This window comes from Elephas maximus, chromosome 4 (assembly GCF_024166365.1).
Source record: "Elephas maximus indicus isolate mEleMax1 chromosome 4, mEleMax1 primary haplotype, whole genome shotgun sequence".
NCBI lineage: Eukaryota > Metazoa > Chordata > Mammalia > Proboscidea > Elephantidae > Elephas > Elephas maximus.
In genome coordinates, this window is record NC_064822.1 from 43,450,028 (window position 1) to 43,465,227 (window position 15,200).

The window sequence follows — 15,200 nt, forward strand, 5'->3', positions numbered from 1 at the left end:
AACTTAGCTTGTTCCAAGTTATCTGGTTGAGGGGCAGCTTGCCATTCTAGTTTCAGAGCCTGTCCTAGGTAGCCAGATCCTCACATGGAAGCTCAGGTGGCTTTGGGGGAGATGCAGCAATACACAGGGTGTCTCAGAGGTGTAGTAGAGAAGAGAGAACATTTTTAGCCCCATCCTAATCATGTCCCCATTATCTGCTACCTGGACCTTCTAAACAGATAGGCTCCTAGCCTTGCTGAAGCAGGGACTTCAGTGCAACCTCTGATGTGGGTAAGAAAGACAGCCTCTTTGCCCTCTGGGCACACATGTTGGGAACAGCTAGACATGTGGGGACACAGGCAGGCTGTGTTTCGGCTTTGGTGTGTGTTCAGAAACTCAAGGCCAACTTTAGTAGTATTTTAGAACCACATATGCAGAAGAATAGCCCCCCAAAATCCCTGTGAAAGCGGCAAACATGATCAGGATTTTTTTTTTTTTTTTTTCAAAATCTGCAATACGTGTACCCATAACCAAAAAACCAAATTTGTTGCCATCGAGTCAATTCTGACTCATAGCAACCCTGTAGGACAGAGTAGAACTGCCCCATAGGGTTTCCAAGGAGCAGCTGGTGGATTCAAACTGCCGACCTTTTGGTTAGCAGCCATAGCTCTTAACCACTGTGCCACTAGAATATTGGTCCTTGCTTGCATACATGAATTCTTTGAAAAAGATCAGGCAGAACTCAAACAATATTTGAGGATAGGTTGCAGAATTTTTTACAAGCTATTAAATATCCCTTTATCAGTTCTCAGTAAATTCTTCTCTTTCCCTCCTTGACCCCAATGGTCTTTCTTCTCTCATGCTTTGCCCCCTTCTCCCTACTTCTGTGCTGTTGTTCATAATAAATACTCTAACACTTAGAAAATCCCTTTTGGGATTCTCTTAGCTGTCCCCTCTTCTTTCTCATGGTTGTAGTTTAATAATGTTATACACAGTTCTGAGCATAGTAGCAGAGTCTGGGAGCTGGCAGTATCTATGTGTCCAAGTCTCTTGGTTGAGCAATGGTGAGAGAAGTAGGAGGGTCCAAGTGTTAAAAATCTTGCAGCCACAGAGATTATTTTGCCCTATTTTATCTGAGTTACCAAATTCTGCCTTAGTGTGTGCATGTATGTACCTGTGTAAAAAATGGAGCACTGCCTAATTAAGAACTTTTTTATTTCACAAGCTACAGTCCTTTTGGCTTCAGGGAATAATGAAACATTGCCAGATTAGCATTTGGGTACTTAAGGTAAATCTCGAGCTTCATCTTAGATTGCATTTACAGCCAAGTAAATAGACCTAGGAGTTCCTAAAGTGTTAACCCACTCGGCTGCTAACTGAAAGGGTGGAGGTTCACATCCACCCAGAGGTACCTCGTAAGAAAGACCTGGTGATCTGCTTCCAAAAAATCAGTCATTGGAAACCCTGTGGAGCGCAGTTCTACTCTGAGCACAAATGGGATCGCCATGAGTTCAGAGTCAACTCAACAGCAGCTGGTTAAAGAGACCTGTTGTTGTTGTTAGGTGCCATAGAGTCGATGTGCGACTCATTAGTGACCCCACATGATAGAGTAGAACTGCCAGCCCCATTGGGTTTTTTTGGCTATAATCTTTACAGAAGCAGATTGCCAGGTTTTCTTCCCACAAAGTCACTGGGTGGGCTCAAACCACCATCCTCAGTTAACAGCTGAGTGCTTAACCATTGCACCACAAAAAAAAAAAAACTTCCATCAAGTAAATTCCAACTCACGGCGACCCTATAGGACACAGCAGAATTGTCCCATAGGGTTTCCAAGCTGTAAATCTTTACAGAAGCAGACTACCACATCATTATCCTGCAGAGCGGCTAGTGGGTTCAAACTGCCAGCCTGCCTGTTGTCAGCCAAGGGCTTAACCACTGTGCCACCAGGGTGCCTTTAGAGAGACCTAGGCCATCAAAGGAAAAAATGCCAGCTGCAGAAATAAGCATTAACAGTGGTGTGCCCTGAGCTGGCTATCCCGCTGGTTTGGGGCAGTTGTGTTGATACAAGCAAGAGTTTTCCCTCATTATTCCTAGAGAACATGTGAATGAAAATTAAATGATGAATGAAAATTAAATGATATATGTTGAAGAGGCATTGTGTATTAGCTCTCTCTGAAAATGGATCACGTGCATCAGAGATAATTAAGTCTGGGCAAAGTCTGTCTCACACAGGGCTCCTTCTCCTAGAGAAGGAGGACCTTACATTCCTCAGGTCAAAGCCTGAGAAAGACAAATGCTCTCATTTCCAGGATAATCAGCCCCTTCCTTTGCAGCTCAGTCCCAAAGGTGTCTGGGGGACCAGGCTGTCCCACGCTAAAGACTCTCAACTCAACCAGTACAAGGTGAAGCTGTCTTCTCAGTCCTGTTGATATACTTTGCACTCCTCAACCCTGTAGACAGACCAGCCATCTAGTCATTAGAAGCCAAAAGAAATTAAGACAGAAAACACTTCCCGAACAGGGCTGGGCAAGTTAAAGACCCCTCCAGTAGGCTGTATCTGAGGCTGTAGGCATTAGAGATAGACGGTGTAAAGCGTGTGACCCAACAAAACTTCCCTCCAGAGTATCTGTAAAATCATTTTATCTTCATTATTTATAGATGCAGCCACTCACCAGCCCATATTAATGAAATCTCCCCACTGGGAAAAAACACAATGCCAGTCCTTGTTACGTATTCAGCAGACAGCATTTACTTATTTATTTGATGTGTAATTAGGGGGGCTTTTATGTACACTTAGATGCACAATTAGGAGCACTGTGAGGTCCTTTCTGAGGCATTAGGAGAAGGAACCAGGCTAAATGGCCTGCCCTCATCCCCCAGCAGCCTGCGTGGGTTCCTGTGAGTCCTGAGAGTATTTTGGAAGTAAGGCTGTTAACTCAGGGAATTGATGCATTATGGTCACCTCCTCGGATTAGTAAAGATTTTTGAACTGTATGAGATGATGAGCCAGGAAGGGAAAATAATATTTACAGGAAATATTCCATTAAATGTGATCTGACTCCCAGTGGAGTTGTTCTGCTAAATCATTCAGTGTAATCAGCACAGGTGACTTAGTCTTCGCTGCTGTGGGGATGCGCTTGACTCATTTTCTGGTTGCTGACCCTCTGCCCCAGCTGGCTCTGGGTGGGTGCTTCCCTCATTTCATCACCTGTGTTCCCCTTGGAAACCACCCCCTTGCCCTCCTGGGAAAAGGACTCCACTTGCTATGTCCAGCATTCTTTGCATTTTGCAGCTTTTACTCATTCACAGTGGCGGATCAAAGGGCCTCCACCAGTTGCCCTTATCAGCCCTTCAGATCTCTCTGCAGTGGCCTGAGCGGACCTGGAAAAATTCAAAGCCTGTAGATGACAGGCCCTGGCTATGGGTCATCAAGAGGGACCTGCCTCAAAGCTGAGGAGCAGGCTGCCAGGGGGATAGTAGGGGGCAACAGGGAGTTACCAGTGGCTGCTGTTGTAAAGTAACTCCCTAAGAAAGAAAGTTGTTGTGTGCCATCGAGTTGATTCTGACTCACGGTGACCCTGTATGACACAGTAGACTGCCTCATAGGGTTTCCCAGGCTGTAATCTTTACAGGACATCTTTTCTCCTGCAGAGCTACTTGGTGAGTTCAAACCAACAGCATTTTGGCTAGCAGCCGAGTGCTTAAACATTGCACCACCAGGACTCCGAAGGAAGGGAAGAAGGGATGGAGGAAGGGAGGGGACATCTTCTAAGAAAATGTAGCTTCTATTCTCCAGCCACCAACATTAGACAGAGCTGAGTTGTCACCACCTGGAAAAGGATCCCAAACTCCCCTCCCGGAGAAGAATTGTAATCCCCTGAACACAGCGTTAGCGCTCTAGAACTGCAGTAGAGGGTTTGGCTATGAAATGCCCGCCCGTAAAATGGTGCCCATGTGATTGTTACAGAGGAGAAGTCAGACTTACTGTGAGTCTCTGTGGCACTTGACTTGAGTTTGCCTCCAGTGGTGACAGAGGAAAGATGGCTGGAGACCAGCCTTCCTGCGCAGGCTGTACTGACGTCACAGCCCTGGCTGGCAAGTCACTCAGCCTCTCCAAGCTCAGCTTCTCTTCTCCAAAAGCTTGAGAGCAAGGTTTCCTGTCCACCACATGGAGTTCTTATAAACATTGAATGAAGCGCTTTAAAAACAAATAAGTTGTAAAACACTAGGCAAACTTAAGGCATTACGAATCACTGGCAGCACTTTAGAAAGCACCTTTAATTTTCTGAGACTTCTAGTTCACTAAAACACTTGGAGCGATTGGTGAGGTTGTGTGATTCTTCCTGCCTGATGTTCATTCAGTTGTTCAATAAATATGTTTTGAGTCCTTATCATGCTGCAGGCCTCATTCTAGGCGCTGATACTGCAGTGAACAGAGACAAGGTCCCTGCCCTCACAGAACGTACATTTTAGGGGAAGACAGTCAAATGATAACATAAAATAAATATTTCACATAAAAAAAAAACAAAAATCAAACCCATTTCCATCGGGTCAGTTCCAACTCATAGTGACCCTATAGGACAGAGTAGAACTGCCCCACAGGCTTTCCAAGGAGCAACTGGTGGATTCGAACTGCCAACCATTTGATTAGCAGCTGAGCTCTTAACCACTGTGCCACCAGGGCCCCATTTTACATATAGTATCAGAGAATTGGGTTATATGAAGGACACTAAGTCAGAACAAGGAAGAGTGGGAGGGTGGTGGATGGTCAGGAGTGGTTTCTCCAAGGAGGTGCCATTTTAGGTGAGTACTTCTGAGTGTTGCACGTTGGTTTCCCTGGGAAGTAAGAGTCTGAGATGGGTTAGCATGCAAGAAGTTTCCTGGGGAGTGTCCCTGGGATTGACACCAACAGGGAAAGTGAAGGATGAAGAATTGGGCAGAGAGAGAAATTGGACCAGGATGCAACCTCAAACGTTGCATCACTCCACCTGGGACAAAGCGCTGAAGGATGACCCTCAGAGCTGCCACTGAGGCTGGGGACTAAGTTTATACTGCAGTATACAGGTGACCCCAGGGAGGGGATTATGAAGTCAGGCAAGCAAGGTGGCTCTCTTCAGCTGAGGGCGATTTCCGAAGAGGGAGTAAGGCCTTCAATCCTGAAGGGAGAAGCTGGCCAACACAGCACTGTATCTTTTATAGCAACGGCCTTCAAAGTGTGGTCCCTGGCCCAGCAGCATCCACATCATCTGGGAACTTGCTAGAAATGCAGGGCTCCACTCAAGACTGACAGAATCAGAAACTGTGCAGGTGGCACTCAGCAATCTTATATTTTTACAAGCCTTCGAGGTGACTCAGATACATGCAGTAAAGTTTGTGAACCACTGCTTTACATGCAGGCAGCAAGGAACTTTCCACGTGATCCTACTTTGTTGTTTCTGTTGTCATAAAGGTATGTTAGTCTGAGTTAAAATCAAATTCCTTCCTGAAGAGTACTGAGTTTCTGTCTGAAGTGATGAAAAACTTTTGGGAATAGTGGTGACGGTCGAATCTGTCTTGGAAGAAGTACAGCCAGAATGCTCCTTGGAAACAAGGATGGCAAGACTAAGTCTCACATATTTTGGACATGATATCAGGAGGATCAGTACCTGGAAAAGGACATCATGCTTGGTAAAGTAGAGGGCAACCAAAAAAGAGGAAGACTCTCAACAAGATGGATTGACACAGTGGCAGCAACAATGGGCTCAAACATAACAACAATTGTGAGGATGGTGCAGGACCGGGCAGCGTTTCATTGTGTGGTACGTAGGGTTGCTATGAGTCGGAACCGACTCCGTGGCACCTAACAACAACAGTGGTGATGGTAACACTACATGGAGAGTGTAATTAAGGTTACTAAATGGTACGCTTAAAAATGGTTAAAATGGCAAATTTTTGCTATGTGTACTTTACCACGATAATTTTTTTTTTAATTCTTCCTAGAACAATTACACCTTTAAAATTAAAAAAAAAATGATGCTTTGTAAGCCAGTAGCCCCCATATTCACTCAAAGGCCAAAAACAAATCTCCACCAAAGCAGATTTTGGTCCAATGAATTCTCTTACTTCCAGTATATTTCAAAAAGTTGTGATAGAACAACTTATTTAGCCTCTCTGTGCCTGTCTTTTTACGTCCATGAAATGGACCTTGTAAGACACAGGACATGGTCTAATTTTCTCCATCTTGAATAAATTCACACCTCAATGAGTTTCCTGTTCCTCAAGATAAAAGGGCTGCTCTTGACATAGCAAATATCGCCAGCCTCTTTTATACTGAACATGAGAGGCAGGATCGCCGTGAAGAGCAAACAATGTCTCTTTGTTAGGGGGATTAATTTCTTCTTGGTCATTGGATCTGGGAACCCAGGGCCCCTCTGTTCCCACAGGTTCCTGTCAAGGCCATTTCTGAGCCTGGTCCTGAGTAAGCCAAACTTCCAAGGACACCAGCTTGCATTCTTCTTGTATTCTTGTGCTCGTATCAGACTAGCACTTTTGAGGAGGGTGACCTGTCTGTGAGCAGAAAAAAAGCATTGCCCTATCCAGGTGGATAATCCTTAGAAGCTGCAATGTATACAAGACTGGCCTGGTGAGGGTAATTTCTTTGCAGACGTACAAGAGGTGAGGAAGGTCATTACCCCTTAAAGAGTTGTTGTTGTTATTGTTGTGTTCCATCGAGTTGATTCCGACTCACAGTGACCTATAGGACAGAGTAGAACTGCCCCATAGGGTTTCCTTTACTGTAGTCTTTACGGGAGCAGATAACCAGGTATTTTCTCCTGCAGAGCTGCTGGTGGTTTTGAACCGCCCACCTTTCAGTTAGCAGCTGAGTGCTTAACCACTGTACCACCACAGCTCCTTAAAGAGAGGGAGGTTCAAATCTCTCCCAGGGTAACATGCTTGGAGGTATCTCTTGGAAGGGGGTGTGCTCGTGCTGTGAAGATCCCATGGAAATGATCCCTGGGATACTGGTTGTAGGGGTCAACTCTACCTTTGGGTACTACACACCTGCCCCTGCCTCAGACACCCTAGTGTTATTTGGAATGGCCTGGGAGCCAAGACACCTCAGTTCTAACTCCAGTTCTGCGACATAATTCACTTCCCTGCAGGGCTTTGAACCGGTTTGGTCTGGTTCAAACCCCTACTGAGAATTTGCCAAGTTCCCAGGAAGTTATACATAAGAATTGCCTGGGGATCTTGTTAAAATGTAGGTTCTGATTCAGTATATCAGGGGTGGAAATGCAAATTCTCAGCAGGGGTTCAAACCAGAAGGAACCAGTTTGAAGCCCTGCTTCCCTGGGCCTCAGTTTCCTCGTCAACAATGGAGTTGATATAGATGATCTGGCATCTTGAGGTTAAGGGAAACTTGAAACTAGAAGCAGCTAGGAGGAATGAAGCAAGGGGAATGCTCACTGTAAAGCCAGAGAGGAATAATTAATAAAAGGAAGAATGAAAAGCGACACTCTTCCCAAAAAGAAAGTGGTGGAAGGGGGGAATGCCTATTTCTAAGTAACTTGCCCCTTGTCTGGAGTCCCACATTTGGCTGCTAACTGAAAGGTTGGAGGTTCGAGTCCATCCAGAGGCACTTTGGAAGAAAGCCCTGGTGACCTACTTCCAAAAAGTCAGTCACTGGAAACCCTGTGGAGCACAGTTCTGCTCTGACACACGTGGGATCACTACAAGTCAGATGCAACTCAGCCAGTTCTGCTCTGACACACGTGGGATCACTACAAGTCAGATGCAGCTCAGCACCAACTGGCCCTGGTAAGACCCTTGTCTATCTTTGACTTTTCTCCAATTTAGCCAAGCCCACACTAGATCTGCTGAGATGATCAAAAGTAATTTCCTTCCCCTAGCTGACATGCCCGTCTCTTTTGTGGTACATGGCCCCCAGAAGTCAGCCACTGCCCCTTCCAGTGCCTGGTTTCCTCAGATTTGTTGTCCACCCAACCCCTGAGCAGGCACATGTACCAGCATTAAGAAAGGTCATCTAAATAGCCACATGGGTTGTTTAGATAGCAAGGGTCAAACAGCACTCTGTATTTTTAACATACAAACACCCAGCTGGAGAGCACAGCAGCTGGCTTGAGACTGAGCTCTTAAATAACCCTGTAGAAATGGATCCCCACTATTCAAGGAACCCCGTTGGCCTTGGATGCCATGTGAACAAACAAAACCAAAAGCTATCACTAGATCCCAAAGTACTGCAGAAGAGCATCCAGTAGACCCACCCACTCCAAAAGGAACCATGGACCAGGAATGACTTATGAACAGATTTGGGCTTTCTGGCTTAAAAAAACAGACTCAGCTAGTGTAACAAGAACTTTGAGCACATGGGATGCAATCGGGAACTCTGATCGCACACTGTCCCTTTAAATGCATTCCCTGGAGAGCTGGTTTTTCCCTTGTCCCTAGATAAAAACACAGGCGGCTGTCCCTGAGCTTGCTGATCACTCTCAGGTAGTTGGAAGTCACATGGTCACTATAAACATTGAAGTAGGTTTTTATTAAGAAATGAGAATGCCCAGTCCCTTACAGCAATTAAAGCTCCAAATCTGATTTAAAGTTAAGTCTTCTCCACTCTCCTAACTTGGCTCCTCACTCTGAACCTGGCAGGTTTAAAACCTAGGCTTTCTCTTACAGGGACACCCCCGTCCCATTCCTGGGAACCCACCAGGCGCATTATCCAGTAGGCTAGGTAAGCACGGTGCTTATCTTACTTACCAGGCCCATGTGTAATAAACAATTCCACATTTTTTCCCCACATCAAAGATTCTACATCTAGTTATAGCTGGCATCTGTCTCTCTCCCAACCGGACAGAACCTTCCTGCAGAATCAAAGCCTCTTTTCAAATTCACAATCCCTGACAGGGGCAGATGACCCAGTAAGCAAAGTAAGCATGGGCTTACTTGTGCTTATTTACTAATCTGTGGTGAACAATTTCACAGGGGTTTCACCATGTCACTGATCACTATGCTTACCTTGCCAATTGGATAATCTGCCCATCAGGAACAGGTTACCTGTGGCTCTCTTGAGCTAGGTAAATGCTTCTGTGCTCTAGATGGTTACTTACTCCTTCCACAGCCCCTAAGAGCCTGGTGATAGATTTGGCTTCCTTCTGCTGAGGCTTCCTCCAGGAAGTCCTTTCGGGCAGAACCTAGACAGTCCCATACCAACTATCTCTCCCACGGAACCCCCTCTTGTCCACAGACACTCTGAAGCATCCTTTGACCCAGTAGATACTAGGCATTTCAGCCTCTCTGAATACAAGCACTTCTCCTTCAGCTCATCTGACCACAGCTAGCCAGGAGTTAGGCAGCAGTTTAAGGGGCCCCTAACGTCAGGGGACACCTCTGAAGTGCTCCAGGTGACCCTAATGAACCCTCGCTACCAGGGTCGAGGTGAACAGTTGGCATCTTCCACCTTCCCCCTCTGGGCAGAGGGAAAGAGATCACAGCACATCTTTCTCCCAAGGACTTCTCCTCTAAATAGTCTCTCTCCATTTCCATCTTCCTAAATATTTTATACCCCATTTATGAATAACGGGTTTCAGAGTCATCTATCCATCATTGTCATTGTTGCTAGCTGCTGTTGAGGCAGCCCCCGACTCATGGTGACCCCATGCACAACAGAACAAAATGCTGCCTGGCCCTGCACCACTCCCAAGATTGGTTGCAGATCGGACCATTGTGGTCCATAGGGTTTTCATTGGCTGATTTTCAGAAGTAGATTGCCAAGCCTTTCTTCCTAGCCCATCTTAGTCTGCAAGCTCTGCTGAAACCTGTTCAGCATCCTAGCAACTTGCAAGCCTCCACTGACAGACGGGTGGTGTCTGTGCGTGAGGTACATTGGTTGGGAATCTAACCTGGGTCTCCCACATGGAAGCGGAGAATTCTACCTCCAAACCGCCACTTCTACCACTCACCTAACCACAGAGTGATCATATCCAAACCAGGACACTTTTGAGAGTGAAAGCGGGCATGCGTTAATAATAACACCATGACAACAGATATAACCCAGGGCTATCCCAGGCAGACAGAGGCCTGCAGTCACTGATCTAACCAGCTCTTAGGCCCCTTACTTTTTAGCCTTTCCCATTGGATGGTCTGCTCCCAGCTCTCATTAATGATATTGATCTTCTTAAGGGCTCAGCTACCACTCCCATTTTAATATCCTGTGGCTGTAGTGAAAGCCAGCCCATATACAATTGAGTAGTTACCCACAGACAGCATAATTCATGATAAACCTGTGCTGGGCCAACATTTTGGGAAACTCCTCAAGGAGCCCTAGCCAGTGAAAGAGTAGACCATCCAACCACCCAGTTGTCGTTCTCTTTAGCATTTCCAGTGGGTGCTTCTGGTGGCTACATGGAGTTTTGGAAGCCTTTTCACCAACCAGCTCTTAGAATCTGGAAAGTGTGTACTGGCATGTAATGTAGTCCTCAAGGTCCCCACACTCCCTAGAGTGTGCTCAGCGTCTGTATGATGGGGTTTCTTTTCCAGCCTTTTGAAGGGAAACGCCCTGGAGGAACTCTGGAGTACAGCCTCCTCTAGCTATCACCTTTGACTGGAGACCAAACCCCAGCCCCACCTTTAATGAGCATTAGAAGTCACAGCTGACTGGATTTCGATGAGTGTGTTTGTGCACACTGTGTATTTTGAAGTACGTAATTGAGTTTATGTTTGTAGCTGTGGGGTTTGAAAAAACATTTAAAAAACTGGTCCCTGGCCAGATTTCTCACCATCGGGCTCTGTGAGAGATTGCGTGGTCACACGCCGGGAGAAGAGAGTGCCCTGTGCTTTTGCCTGACTACCCGAGGCTGTTAAGCTGGAGGAGGTGCATTGTATCGGTAGAGGCTACCACAGCAGATGAGAAGAGGGCCCTGGTCAGAGAGCCGGCTAACAGGGCTGGGGCTTCCTGTGGACAAGGGGTACGCTGAGGGTCAGGCAGCTTCTCTTTATTCCTGAACTGCTAGTCCTTTTAAGTAATTTGTTTTATTGAATTTTAACCAAAGACCATCTGTGGTTTATGGTTAACCCAGATTAGGATTTACCAGTCAAAACGGTGAGTACCCACATGGGTGCTCCTTCCTGAGTGGGGTAAGCCTTCAAACAATTCAGCCAAATGGTGGCTCTGTCAGGAGAGGCTGCTAAGGAGAAGGACTATGGTCACCCAGTGCTAATTCGGAAGACACTTCTGTTTGTATGTGTGGAGTGGCTGCGTAGATAGAGGTATAAATAGTGTAACTCATTAAGGAAGAGCCTGAGAAAGCCCCACATAAAAAGCTAAAACCTTTATAAGGGACACGGAGGGAAGAGAGAAGTACTGTAACTTCTTATGGCTTACCAAAAAACCAAAACCAAACCCAGTGCCGTCGAGTCGATTCTGACTCACAGCGACCCTATAGGACACAGTAGAACTGCCCCATAGAGTTTCCAAGGAGTGCCTGCCAGATTTGAACTGCCGACCCTTTGGTTAGCAGCCGTAGCATTTAACCACTGTGCCACCAGGGTTTCCTCTTATGGCTTACGAAGATGCAAAATAAACGCATAAAAATTGCTCTCATTTTGACTCTGTCTGGAATTTATTTTTTGTCCGTTGGACCAAAAGGAACCAAAAAGCTGTAGTAATTGGACATTAAGAGCAAATTGTTGGAGGATGGCAGATGACTGAACAATTCTGGTTTAATCTGGGCTCCTTTCCTTTCTTAGAAGCAGGAAGCGTTGGGTTAGGAAATCCTGCTTGTTAAATCCCCGTAACCTCTTGACTTCAGAGATCTCGACAGCTTGCTTCTGCTGAACCATGCGATACTTAGGGAGCTCTGTGAGGTTTTCTCTTCTTAATGAGCATGATTCAAAGGGGAAACCCAGGCTGAATCAACGTTCTTCCAGAAATTGTGGTCCTATTTAACAGCAGACCCCAGCACAGCCAGAACAATGCTATAACCAGTTCTCATTCCCTACCACCCACAGGCTCAGTGTCAGTACCTGCAGGTGGGATTACAGGATCCTACTTGCCAAAAACCAGTTGCCATTGATTCCAAGTCATGGTGACCCCATGTGTGCAGAGTAGAACGGCATAGGATTTTCAAGGCTGTGACCTTTCAGAAGTGGATCGCCAGGCCTTTCTTCCAAGGCATCTCTGGGTGGGTTCAAACTGCCAACCTTTCGGTTAAATAGTCAAGTGCTTAACCATTTGAGCTACCCAGGAACTCCTAGAAGGCCCTACTGTAAAGGCCTGCCCTGGGTTTTTCCTAACAAAGAGCTTCAGGCTGACACAGGCAATTTCTAGGTAAAATGAGTTGTCAGGAGTCACTCCAGGCTGGGAGTAGGATTCCAGTTTCAGACTCAAGCTCCTGGGAGATTGTGGACTTCCCCAGTTCACTCTGGAATAGAGTTGAGTTCCGACAGAGCTGCCAGAAGGAAGAAGGGCTGTGCTTCCTTGCTTTCGACTCTACCGTTCTTTCCCCTGGGGCTTGCCCTAACTCCCCTATTGCCACATCTCTTGCAGTTTAGAAATCTATTTTTAACAAAAAAAATCTAGGTTCAAACACTGGAGATTCTTCATGTCTTAATAGTAACCAGAATTTTGAGTAGACAGATTAGGGTTCAAATGCCAGCTCCCTCCATTTATCATCTGTGTGACCTTGAAAAAGTAACAGCCTCTCTGAACTTTGATTGCCTTAATCCCTACTTCATAAAGCTTTTCATTCATTCATTCAACAAATAATTATTGAATGCCTAACATGGAAACCCTGGTGGTGTAGTGGTTAAGAGCTACAGCTGCTAACCAAAAGGTCAGCAATTCAAATCCACCATGTGCTCCTTGGAAACTCTATGAGGCAGTTCTACTCTGTCCTATAGGGTTGCTATGAGTCAGAATCGACGGCAATGAGTTTGTTTTTTTTTTTTGTTTTCCGTTTAATATGCCCTAGGCATTGTGCTAGATACCGAGAAAATACCTTCAAGGAGCTTATAATCTGGTGGGAAAAATTGTTAAGTAAAAAAAAACCAATAACAACACAGAAGAAGAATTGTTTGGGCAGAAGGACATATAGGAATATCTGAGAGTAGTAGCCCAGACTGGAATTGGGAGGTTAGGGGAGCTGGGGATAGTCCTGGTGGAAAGAAAGTGGGTCAGGGCTGCTGAGTAGGAGTGTAAACTTTACCCTCAAACCTCCCCCAAAAGCACAGTTCCCCAAATTGACCTGCCGCCTCCTTCAGAAGCCCTCTAGAGAAAAAGGAACCAGAGCTTTAACCCGTTCATGGACCAGGGGATAGATATGCCCGTGTTACATTTTTCCACCCCTGGAGAGTTTCAGCCACTTAGTACGTTCTGGCATCCTGGCAGATACTGGTACAACTGCCTAAAAAGCAAGGAAGCTGGTCTACGCCACATTGGAGTGTTGAGAGCCATTCGTATGAGGGGGTGCTTCCGGAGGAGTGATTGTGTGAAACTTTTGTGTCTTTTGGCTTCTGTACAGCGAGATAAGGCTTGCAAGTATGTTTACTATTTCCTTTGTGTTACTAGGAAGGTACGGTTACTGGCATTCGGAAATATTCAAGTAAATGAGTTATTTCTGGGGTGGCAACAGTTTGTGATGCACTTTGTGGGCCATGGGACTGATATGTGCCACGAGTGTGGTGTGCTTCATGGAACGTGGCACCAATATGGCCCACTCTGAATCACACTGATGACAATCGTGTGCAGCAAGTGCAATGTTTATTTAGTATTTTTGTGTATTTTTAGAAAGTTTAATAAGTGTGACCAGGAAGTGTGATGTGCTAAGGACCCTATGTCCCATGTGTGTGATGTGCTCAGGGAATATGGGATTGATATGTCCCGCTTGCAGTTGGTACCCCATTTTTTCAAATAATAAACTACCAACGAACAATGATTCAGCATCCATTCCATTAGTGAAAAAACATGGCATCACTAAAAATTTCCAAAAAGTAAAACTAAAATAACTCACCCATGAGAGGGTTAAATAGGACCAGCCCTCCTGGAAAGACAGAAATTCTAGAGTTGAGGTCCTCACCCGTAGAAGACACTCTCTCACCTGTCTTCTTTCTGAGAAGGAAAAATTGTGGGCAGACATGGAATTGCTCCAACAAGGGGATCATGGAGAAAAATCTGTCAACCAGGGCCCCTCACCCCAGCCCCGCCCTGCCCTGCCCCACCCCAGGTGACCCTGAGGGGTGAGATCCATCAGCAAGACATCCAGATGACAGTGGAGAGGGCCCCTGGGCACCCCTCTTCTGCTGTCTGCAGCCAACACTGCAGAGCAGCCAGCAGGACCACGGTGTTCTCCTAGCAATAACCTGACTTGAAAAGCAAGCTGCAACTCCCAGGCCCAGAGCCCACTCCACTGCCTCGCTCCCTGGGGTGCTTTCCAACTAAGGCAGCCTGGAGCTCACACCTGAAGTCTCAGAAGCAGACTCTGCCTCCCTCCTGGTGCCCATAGAAAACCAAGGTCTGCAAGCCAATAACATTGGGACTTACCCTCCCCAGCAGGGTGGCCAACTCTTGAAGCCCAGTGGGTTCTAACAAGCTGCTGTTAAGTATTACTTCCAAAGAGCCCGCACTAGTTTGCTAAACTTTTTTTACTTCGCTCCACACAGATAAAACTAGGATAGAGTGTTTTGTTGTTTGTGTTATTTAGCTTGGTAAAGCCGGGTTTCAGTTACGAGTGTGTACCTGAATCTCTGGTTTCCAACCCATTCTTTTCCATTCTGTCTCCTTCTTCCACGGAGTCAGATGATCTCCACAAAGGGGGCCAGGGGTGTTTCTATGATGCCAGACCTCTGGACAGAGCTGCCAGGGATAAGAGTGCTGACAACTGCCATACCCCTCCAATACAAAAAATACAAGTTTCCCTCAAAATTTGCCTGCCAAAGTAGTGAAAACCTGCTCAAAAAAGGAAAAAAAAAAAAAAACAACTTTAAAACGATCTGAAAAGAGATAAGTCTTTGCCATAACAGGTGAAATGGACCATCATAAAATTCCTGTCCCTAGATGTGCCAATTACTTCTCAGGCTCACTGAGCTCCTCTTTGAACCATCCCACTGAGGTAAGTCATGTTGTTGGTATGTGTTCCATTGAGTTGAAATGTGACGGAGTAGAACTGTCCCCTAGGGTTTCTTAGGCTGTAGTCTTTACGGAGCCAGATCACCAGGTCTTTTCTCCC

General features: G+C 46.0%; 1 protein-coding gene and 1 long non-coding RNA gene across 9 annotated transcripts in view; one reads left to right on the forward strand and one right to left on the reverse strand.

Annotated features, from left to right (window-relative positions):
- The window catches only part of FRMD4A (FERM domain containing 4A), a 373,626-nt gene that overhangs the window by 285,863 nt on the left and 72,563 nt on the right, over positions 1-15,200 (forward strand). The gene's annotated exons all lie outside the window — the stretch shown is intronic.
- The window catches only part of LOC126074970 (uncharacterized), a 43,666-nt gene that overhangs the window by 19,744 nt on the left and 8,722 nt on the right, over positions 1-15,200 (reverse strand). The window contains exon 3 of the long non-coding RNA XR_007517089.1: positions 13,986-14,083. This is a non-coding gene — a long non-coding RNA (uncharacterized LOC126074970). The remainder of the gene's footprint in view (positions 1-13,985; positions 14,084-15,200) is intronic.